The sequence below is a fragment of the Callithrix jacchus genome, chromosome 20 (genome assembly GCF_049354715.1).
Source record: "Callithrix jacchus isolate 240 chromosome 20, calJac240_pri, whole genome shotgun sequence".
Classification (NCBI taxonomy): Eukaryota; Metazoa; Chordata; class Mammalia; order Primates; family Cebidae; genus Callithrix; species Callithrix jacchus.
The window spans coordinates 25,028,535-25,037,801 of record NC_133521.1 but is presented as its reverse complement, the minus strand read 5'-3'; positions in this window follow the sequence as shown (position 1 = coordinate 25,037,801).

Here is a 9,267-nt window from a genome sequence, read left to right as displayed (position 1 = left end):
GCGGGTGGCCCGTGCAGCCCACCAGCTTTCAGGGAGGGGAGACCCTGGGGGATGTGAGGGCGGCTTGCTGGGAATCTCACGCAGGCTCTAAAACGGGGAGCGCCTGGGAGCCCCGCCTGCTTGCCCCCTCCCCAGATCCCTCGAGTTCTGGAGACCTTGCGGGCCCCCTGTCTGTGGCCACCTGAAACAGATCCTGGAGCTGCTACTGCTAGCTTAGGCTGTTTGGCAGAAAGGATCCAGGGCTGTTTCGGTGAAGGTCTTGGGGAGGCCAGGAGCCACCTGACACCTTCTGGGTCCAGACACTGCCCTTCAGACCTGCCATTTCAGCCAGCCTCAGTTTCTCCCCTGTAGGGGCAGGCTGCCCTTTGTGCCACTGTCTGACTGGTAAGTCCAGGCTCATAGCTGGGTCATGCATTCCCCACTCATTGGGTACTGGTTTCGGGGCAGTCTTGGGGTGGGGACGGTGGCAGGGTCCAGGTACAGGGGCATGTGTTGGCCAACTCAGTCCTTTCCAAAGCCCCACTGGAATGCTGGCCCTCAACACAGTGGGTAAAGGTGGGGCAGAGAGTTGACCCCATGTTGGGGTCAAAGGGCCAGTTCCACTCCACAGCCCCTCCCATCAATCAGACACCCTGGCCCCTTCCAACCTGGACACTCCACAGGCTTCTCCAGACCTTGCATTACCGCAGCCCCTCATGTATAGCAGACCTACCCAGGAATAGTTTCAGGGACAGTAAGAAGTCCCTGATTATCTATACCCCACCTCCACCAGTCCTGAGGGCCGTTTGTGTGTTTGTTTTTGTTTGTTTGCTTGGTTTTGTTTGGTTGGTTTTTTAGAGACAAGGTTTCTTCATGTTGCTCAGACTGGTTTCTAATTGGGCTCAAGCAATCCTCCCACCTCAGCCTCCCAAAGGGCTGGGATTACAGGCTTGAGCCACCTCAGCCTTGCAGTTCTCCATTTTCCAGCCCCTTTTCTTGGACTTCTTTTGCAGTGCCCTTTTTATTTATTTTGTGGGGAGAAGGGTACGGAGTCTTGCTCTGTTGCCCAGGCTGGAGTGCTGTGGCACGATCTCGACTAACTGAAACCTCTGCCTTCTAGGTTCAAGCGATTCTCCTGCCTCAAGCTCCTGAGTAGTTGGGTTTACAGGTGTGCACCACTGCACCCAGCTAATTTTTATATTTTTGGTAGAGATGGGGGTTTCACCATGTTAGCCAGGCTGTTCTTGAACTCCTGACCTCAAGTGATCCACCCACTTTGGTGTCCCAAAGTGCTGGGATTACAGGCATGAGCCACTGTGCCAGTCAATGCCCTTTTCTCTGTAGTCCTTAAAACTGGGTATGACTCCAGGAGCTGAGTTATTCTCTTTATTCACCCTACCCTAAAATATCATCCGGTCTCAGGGCTCCCATCCATTCACTGCTGGCCAACCCAAGCTTCCCTCTGTGCCCAAAGCCCTCTCCTGTTCCAGAGCCCCTGGCTGCTCTCTGGGTGACTTGCCAGCCCTCACGATTGTCCCCATCCTTGCAAAGTGCCACTGTCTACCCAGGCACTCACCTGAGCCAGAGTCTGGTTCTCTGGAGTTCTCAAAGCTGGCACCAACTGGCACCTGCCCACCCCTAAAGTCGCCTCCTCACCCAGGCATCCTCTGAGCACCTTCTCTGCAGAGACTCTGTTCCAGCCTCCTATTGACTCCCTTCATACCGCTCAACACGGCCAGGCAGCAGCATGCATGCCATGTGTGCTCATGGGCCTGAGCCTGCCTGACTGTGGGTCTCTAAGTAGTGCTGGGACAGGAACCACAGAAGTCTTTATCACCACAGTCCCTGGCTGATAGTGGGAGTTCAAGAAATATTTGTCGAATGAGCAAGTAACTGAATGTGCGAATGCATGAGCCCTTGGCATCCCCCTCTCCTGCCCTCACCTTCCTTTAGCTGCCCAGTCCTCTTGCTTCTTTCTCTTTAACATCTTTTGCATTCAGTTCCTCCCCCTACCATGCCCGCCCACTCCAGTGGATAGTCCAGACTTTGTGGTTGGGCCTCCAAAGCCCAGGATATCTCGCCCAAGATGACCTCATCTCCTTATCTTGCACCTATTCTGTGGCCCCTGTTATCTGGCTTCCACCACTCTCCCAGCCTGCGGCTCCCTGGATGCAGCCTCCACCCTCTGGCCTCTGCCTTTTTTCCCAGCCTCCCTTATGCCTGGGATGGTCCTTCCCCTCATCCACTTGGAAAACAGCTCAGATGTGTCCTCCCCCAGGGAACCTGTGTTCTCTGAGCACCAATCATTGCCTATTGTCCTTGTCCATGGCCTGGCCTGTGACCACCAGACCAGACACAGATGGGGCTGCAGGGATCACATCTGGGAGTTCACCTGGTTCTTCCCCCACATCCAAGGGGCCTTGAGGGAAGGGCAGTATCCCTCTGAGGGTCACAGGGTGCTGTTGGCCTCCAAGGCTGCTCCCTAACAATTGGTGAACTAAGCAAGGGAGAGGATACAGCTTGAAACCCATTTCACAGAGGAGATACCTGAAGCTCAGGGAAGGCAAGAACTTCCTATGGAAACTGTCACATCGTTGGGAAGGGCAGAGCTCAGGTCTGAGCTCCAATTTGGTTCCCTGGGTCACAGTCAGTTTGGTCCTGTTTGAATTAGGGTCCCTGGGTGGCAGTCAGTTCAGCCCTGTTTGAATCGGGCATCATTTCCTGAGCCCTGTCCTCTGCCTGGGTTCAGCTGGGAGCTGGGGTGTGTGTAGAAAGGAATTATCAGCACTTCCAACTGCTGGGAGATCATATTCTCAGAGGGTTGGACTCAGACCTGAGAAAAATCCCTCGGAGAGACAGCAGAGGCTAGTGACAGCCGCAGTGAACCCCCAGTCCTTACACATGGTGCTGCCAGTTCCATTTTTGGAAGCAATGCAGTTCAAGTCCAAAACCCCAGAATATCCGAGGCTTCCCTCACCCCACCCTACAGCCCCCATGGATGACAAATCTCTGGTATGCAGCTCCCCACCCCAGCTTTCTGTGAACAAATAGAATAGAAGCCTGCCCCATAATGTGCCTGGGGACACATCATTCATTCATTTGCCAGATATACAGCAAGCATTTGTGGAATGTTGGCTGTGTCTGGGCTGCCCTGGGGATACCAGAGGTGAGACCTCTCCAGTCCCTTCCCACAGGGCTCACAGTCAAAGAGAACAAGTATGTCCAAGTCTCCGCACCTCCTGCATCCCTCAATATTTATGTGAGTATGTGGCACTGTGTCTGTGGTCACATGTGTGCTGGTTAGGAAGGGATTTGCGGAGAAGGAGCCCTTAATGTGGCTAGTTGTTGGGGCTCCCTAAACAGACAGTGGGTAGGTCCTGGGGGGAGCAACTGAGGCTGGGAGAGAAGCAGAGTTTAAGGCACAGGAGAAAGGAGCAGCCTCTTTTGCTGGACCAGAGCAAAAGCTGGAGAATTACATGTGTGTGTTGGGGAAGGGGCCAGCCATGAGGAGCTTTGGGGCTGGCTGGGGAGCATGGATGTTACCCTTGGGGTGATGGGGAGCCTGGGCTTTAGGCTGGGGGATTTTGTGGTCACATCTGTGCTTTGCAAATGTCACCACTCAGGCACTGTGTGTGTGTATGAGGGGAGCCAGGAGGCCTCAAGGAGGCTGGTGCCATTTCCAGCCCAGTGGATGGTGGCCTGGACTAGGGTGGGAGCAGTGAGGATGGAGAGAAGGAGACATTTAAGAGATGTTCAGGAGGCAAAATGTAGGGCTTGGCGACTGATGGGATGTGGAGTCAGGAGAGAGGGAGACATCGCAGATGAGGCAGGGGTTTTAGGCCTGGGTGATGGGTGGATGATGGGATAGTGGTGTTTTTTCTTTTTTAAAATTTTTTATAGAGACGGGGTTTCACCATGGCCAGGATGGTCTTGATCTCTTGACCTCGTGATCCACCCACTTCGGCCTCCCAAAGTGCTGGGATTACAGGTGTGAGCCACCGCGCCTGGTAGTGGTGTTTTTTCATGAGGTGGGAGGCCTGGAGAATCTGGTTAAGGGGAAGTTGATATAGTCAGTTTGGGCAGGTGGCATCTGAGGGATCTAGGGACCATCCAGGAGGAAGTGTCCAGAAGCCAACTAGACAGAGAGAGGAGAGAGGGGTCTGAGCTGGAAACATCTAGAGGGGGGACAGTGGACAAATGGGTCACCAGAGATCAAGTGAGGAAAGGCCAAAAGCACCCTGGCCTGCTAGAGCACTTCAGTGCATGGTGGGGCAAAGGCAGACTTGGAGGAGGTAAGTGTGAGGCTTGCAGGTATACCCAACCCACCGCCAGCCTCCACACCTCTTCAGCCCCAGCCTGGACCCTACTTTTCATCATGTGTGTCAAAAGACAAGGGCCAGGGATGCTGCCCAGGCTTTACTGCTCTCATCAGCCTCCTCCTGGAGCCACTTCTGCTTTCTGATGCCTTAAGTGCACCCATCCATTCAATCGTTAAAATTGCAATTTGAAGAAGTGCTGAATCTCATTAATAATCAACAATGCAAACACAAACAGCAGGAGACACTATTTTTTTGTTTGCCTCTGAGATGGGCAGTGATGAACATGATGTGTGAGTGGACACTCAAGAATAGGAATTGGTTTAAATATTTGAGGGTAGGCTGGGCATGATAGTGGCTGACACCTGTAATGTCAGCACTTTGGGAGGAGAGGTGGGAGGATCATTTCAGTCCAGGAGTTAGAGACCAGGCTGGGCAACATAGTGAAACCCAGTCTCTACTAAAAACACAAAAATTAGCATGCTATGGTGGCACATGCCTGTAACCTCAGCTCAAGAGGATGATGTGAGAGAATCGCTTGAGCCCAGGAGGTTGAGGCTGCAGTGAGCTGTGATCGTGCAACTGTACTCCAGCCTGGGCAACAGAGCAAGACTCTCTCTCAAAAAAAGAAAAAAAAAGGTTAAGAGTAGTTTTTAGGCCGGGTGTGGTGGCTCACGCCTATAATCCCAGCACTTTGGGAGGCTGAGGCGGGTGGATCATGAGGTCAAGAGATCGAGACCATCCTGGTCAACAAGGTGAAACCTCATCCCTACTAAAAATACAAAAATTAGCTGGGCATGGTGGTGTGTGCCTGTAGTCCCAGCTACTCGGGAGGCTGAGGCAGGAGAATTGCCTGAACCCAGGAGGCGGAGGTTGCAGTAAGCCGAGATCGCACCATTGCACTCTAGCCTGAGTAACGAGTGAAACTCTGTCTCAAAAAAAAAAGAGTAGTTTTTTTCAGAATGTATCAGGATGGCAAGTGCAAACCTCCCTTTCACCCTGCCATTCCACTTCAGGAAATTTATGCTAAAGAAATAGCTGTTCATTAGCTGGGTGTGGTGGCACATGCCTGTAATCCCAGCTACTTGGGAGGCTGAGGTAGGAGAATTGCTTGAACCTGGGAGGAGGAGGTGGTGGTGAGCCAAGATGAAATCGCTTTGTGCCACTGCACTCCAGCCTGGGCAACAAGAGCAAAACTCTGTCTTAAAAAAAAACAAAAACAAAAACAATGTTCATGCGGGGTGCAGTGGCTAACGCCTGTAATCCCAGCACTTTAGGGGGCCAAGGTGGGTGGATCACCTGAGGTCAGGAGTTTGAAACCAGCCTGACCAACATGGTGAAACCCCATCTCTACTAAAAATACAAAAATTAGCTGAATGTGGTGGGCACCTGTAATCCCAGATACTCAGGAGGCTGAGGCAGGAGAATCACTAGAACCCAGGAGGTGAAAGTTGCAGTGAGTCAAGATCACACCATTGCACTCCAGCCTGGGAGGACAGAGTGAGACTCCATCTTAAAAAAAAAAAGGCTGGATGCGGTGGCTCACGCCTATAATCCCAGCACTTTGGGAGGCTGAGGTCAGGAATTCGAGACCAGGCTGACTAACATGGTGAAACCCCGTCTCTACTAAAAATAGAAAAATTAGCTGGGTGTAGTGGTGCGCACCTGTAATCCCAGCTACTCAGGAGGCTGAGGCAGAAGAATTGCTTTAACCAGACAGACAGAGGTTTCAGTGAGCCAAGATCATGCCACTACACTCTAGCCTGGGTGACAGAGGGAGACTCCGTTAAGGAGGGAAGGAAGGAAGGGAGGGAGGGAGGGAGGGAGGGAGAGAGAGAGGGAAAGAAGGAAGGAAGGAGGGAGGGAGGGAGGGAAGGAAGGAAGGAAGGAAGGAAGGAAGGAAGGAAGGAAGGAAGGAAGGAAGGAAGGAAGGAAGGAACTGTTCGTGCAGGAAAACATCTGTGCCAAAAGATGTTGACTACCGGGTTGTTTCTGTTTTTGTTTTGTGACGGAGTCTCACTCTGTCACCCAGTCTCACTCTTTCACCCAAGCTGGAGTACAGTGGCTCAATCTTGGCTCACTGCAACCTCTGCCTCCCAGGTTCAAGCAATTCTCGTGTCTCAGCCTCCTCAATAGCTGGGATTACAGGTGTGCGCCACCATGCCTGGCTAATTTTTGTATTTTAGTAGAGATGGGGTTTCACCATGTTGGCCAGGCTGGTCTCGAACTTCTGACCTCAGGTGGTGATCTGCCTGTCTTGGCCTCCTAAAGTACTGGCCTGTTTAATTGGGAACAGAGGGATAATATAGTCCTTCAGTGGGAGATGGAGAGCTGAAGGAGGTGCAGATGTGCCTGGCATCATTCTGGATGCTGGGGACACAGTGACAGACCAGATCGGCAAGGTGCCTGCTCTCAAGGAGTTTATGCTCTTCCAAAGGAGACTGACAATAAATGAATTAACCTATGAACAAAATGGCTGGGCATGGCAGCTCACACCTGTAATCCCAGCACTTTGGGAGGCCGAGGTGGGCGGATTTTTAGTAGAGACTAAAAATACAAAAGTTTTTAGTGCACACTGGTAGTCCCAGCTACTTGGGAAGCTGAGGCAGGAGAATCACAGAATCACTAGAACCTGGGAGGCAGAGGTTGCAGCGAGCCAAGATTGTGGCACTGCACCAGCCTGGTGACAGAGAGAGAGATTTCATCTCAAAAAACAAACATAGAAGCAAGATGATTTCAGAGAGAGGGAGAGAGGAGAGCTGTGAAGAAGCCAAACCTGGTGGCATGGTCTGGAGTGGTGGGGCTGAGGAACTGCTTTAGTTAGGTTGGTCAGGGTAGGCCTCTTTGAGGCAGTGACATTGGAACTGAGACCTGAATGACAGGAAAGAAACAGTCACTGGGCTGGGCAAGGTGGCTCATGCCTGTAATCCCAGTGCTGTGGAAGGCTGAGGCGGGTGGATCACCTGAGATTGGAAGTTGGAGACCAGCCTAACCAACATGGAGAAACCCCGTCTCTACTAAAAATACAAAGAAATAGTCGGGTGTGGTGGTGCATGCCTGTAATTGCAGCTACTTGAGAAGCTGAGGCAGGAGAATCCTTGAACCCGGGAGGTGGAGGTTGTGGTGAGCTGAGATCATGCCATTGCACTCCAGCCTGGGCAACAAGAGCAAAACTCTGTCTCAAAAAAAAGATAAAAGAAACAGTCACTGAATGACCTAGAGGAAGAGTGTCCCAGGCAGAGGGAACAGCAAAGGGCTGGAGGGGGGCTGGGAAGTGAGAATGAGCTAGTGGAGGTTGAGTCATGTGGGCTAGAAGAGAGGTCAGGAGGTAAGGTCTGAGAGGTGAGTGAGGTGAGGTCAGGGTAGGGAGTAAGGGTTTTATATCTGAACATGGAAAGGTACTCAATGTAATAAGCATGGTGGAGTGGAGAAAGTTTTAGAACAACCCGCATAGCAGGAATCTCAGGTCAGACCTGCATCCACGGGTCCTGAGGGCCACCATGACCATCATCTGGGCGTTGTACTTTCACTTGGTTTATTTTCTTCTTTGTATTTATTCATACAAAGAATGGTTTGCAGTGAACATGGCATCGTTTTCTAAAGCAACATGGCCATTACTTATTGGGGCATTTCCAGGCTGGCCTCTGCACTGGGGAGGTGTAAGTTTCTGGGCTTGGCAATGTCTTCCCTGGGGACACTGCCTGAGGCCGGCCAGTATGGTTGTCATTGTCCCCGATAGTCCAGCCTCGGCCTCCAGGGGGAGCTCTGAGTGGGCCGTGCTCTGGGGGTGTGGGCAAGGGGTGGGGTGACTGTGTCTCGCGGTCTGGGCTGGGCGTCCTTCCTTCCTTCCTGACTCCTTTCTCCTAAGGGACAAGTGGGAGGGACGTCTTTGCCTCTCCCAGCTCATGGGATGAACTGCTCCCCTGGGACCCTTTCAGCCCAGTCCCCCTGACAAAGGTTCCAGTATGTGGTGCACAGTTTATTTTTTCTTGTCTTTTTTTTTTTTTTTTGAGATGGAGTCTTGGTCTCTCACCCAGGCTGGAGTCAGTGGCATGATCTTGGCTCACTGCAACCAACCCCTCCCAGGTTCAAGCGATTCTCCTGACTCAGCCTTCCAAGTAGCTGGGATTACAGGCACGCACCACCATGCTCAGCTAATTTTTGTATTTTTAGTAGAGATGGGGTTCCACCATGCTGGCCAGGCTGTTCTCGAACTCCTGACCTCGTGATCCGCCCGCATCGGCCTTCCAAAGTGCTGGGATTACAGGCATGAGCCACAGCGCCCGGCCGCACAGTTTATTTTTGTAAGTTCCTAACGCTAGGTGAGTTGCTCTGACAGAGACTTGAGGGGTAGTGGTGGGAGAGACCCGGCCACCGGGCATCTGCTCCCCCCGCCCCCGCTCCTATCGGATGACGACCTGGAGCTGAGAATCGCCAAACTGAGCCCTGCTATCCTCCCAAGAAGTTAGTCTTTGGCGCCACCGTATGGGAAGAGTCTACACTGCAGTTAAGGACTCGGCAAAACACCGCCACCTCGAGGGATGCCGCTCGCGGCTAATCCTGGGTTCAAGAATTGACGGTTGGCCGGGCGCCGTGGCTCACGCCTGTAATCTCAGCACTTTGGAAGGCCGAGGCGGGCGGATCACAAGGTCAGGAGATCAAGACCATCCTGGCCAACATGGTGAAACCCCGTCTCTACTAAAATACAAAAATGGGCGTGGTGGCAGACCTGTAGTCCCAGCTACTTGGGAGGCTGAGGCAGGAGAATTGCCTGAACCCAGGAGGCGGAGGTTACAGTGAGCTGAGATCACACCACTGCACTACAGCAGCCTCGCGCCTAGTGACAGAGCAAGACTCTGTCTCAAAAAAAAAAAAAAAAAAAAAAAAAAAAAAAAAAAAAAAAAAAAAAAAAAAAGAACTGACAGTCACTGTGGGTGCAGAGAACAACCGGTTTGGTTCTGTGTCACAGCTC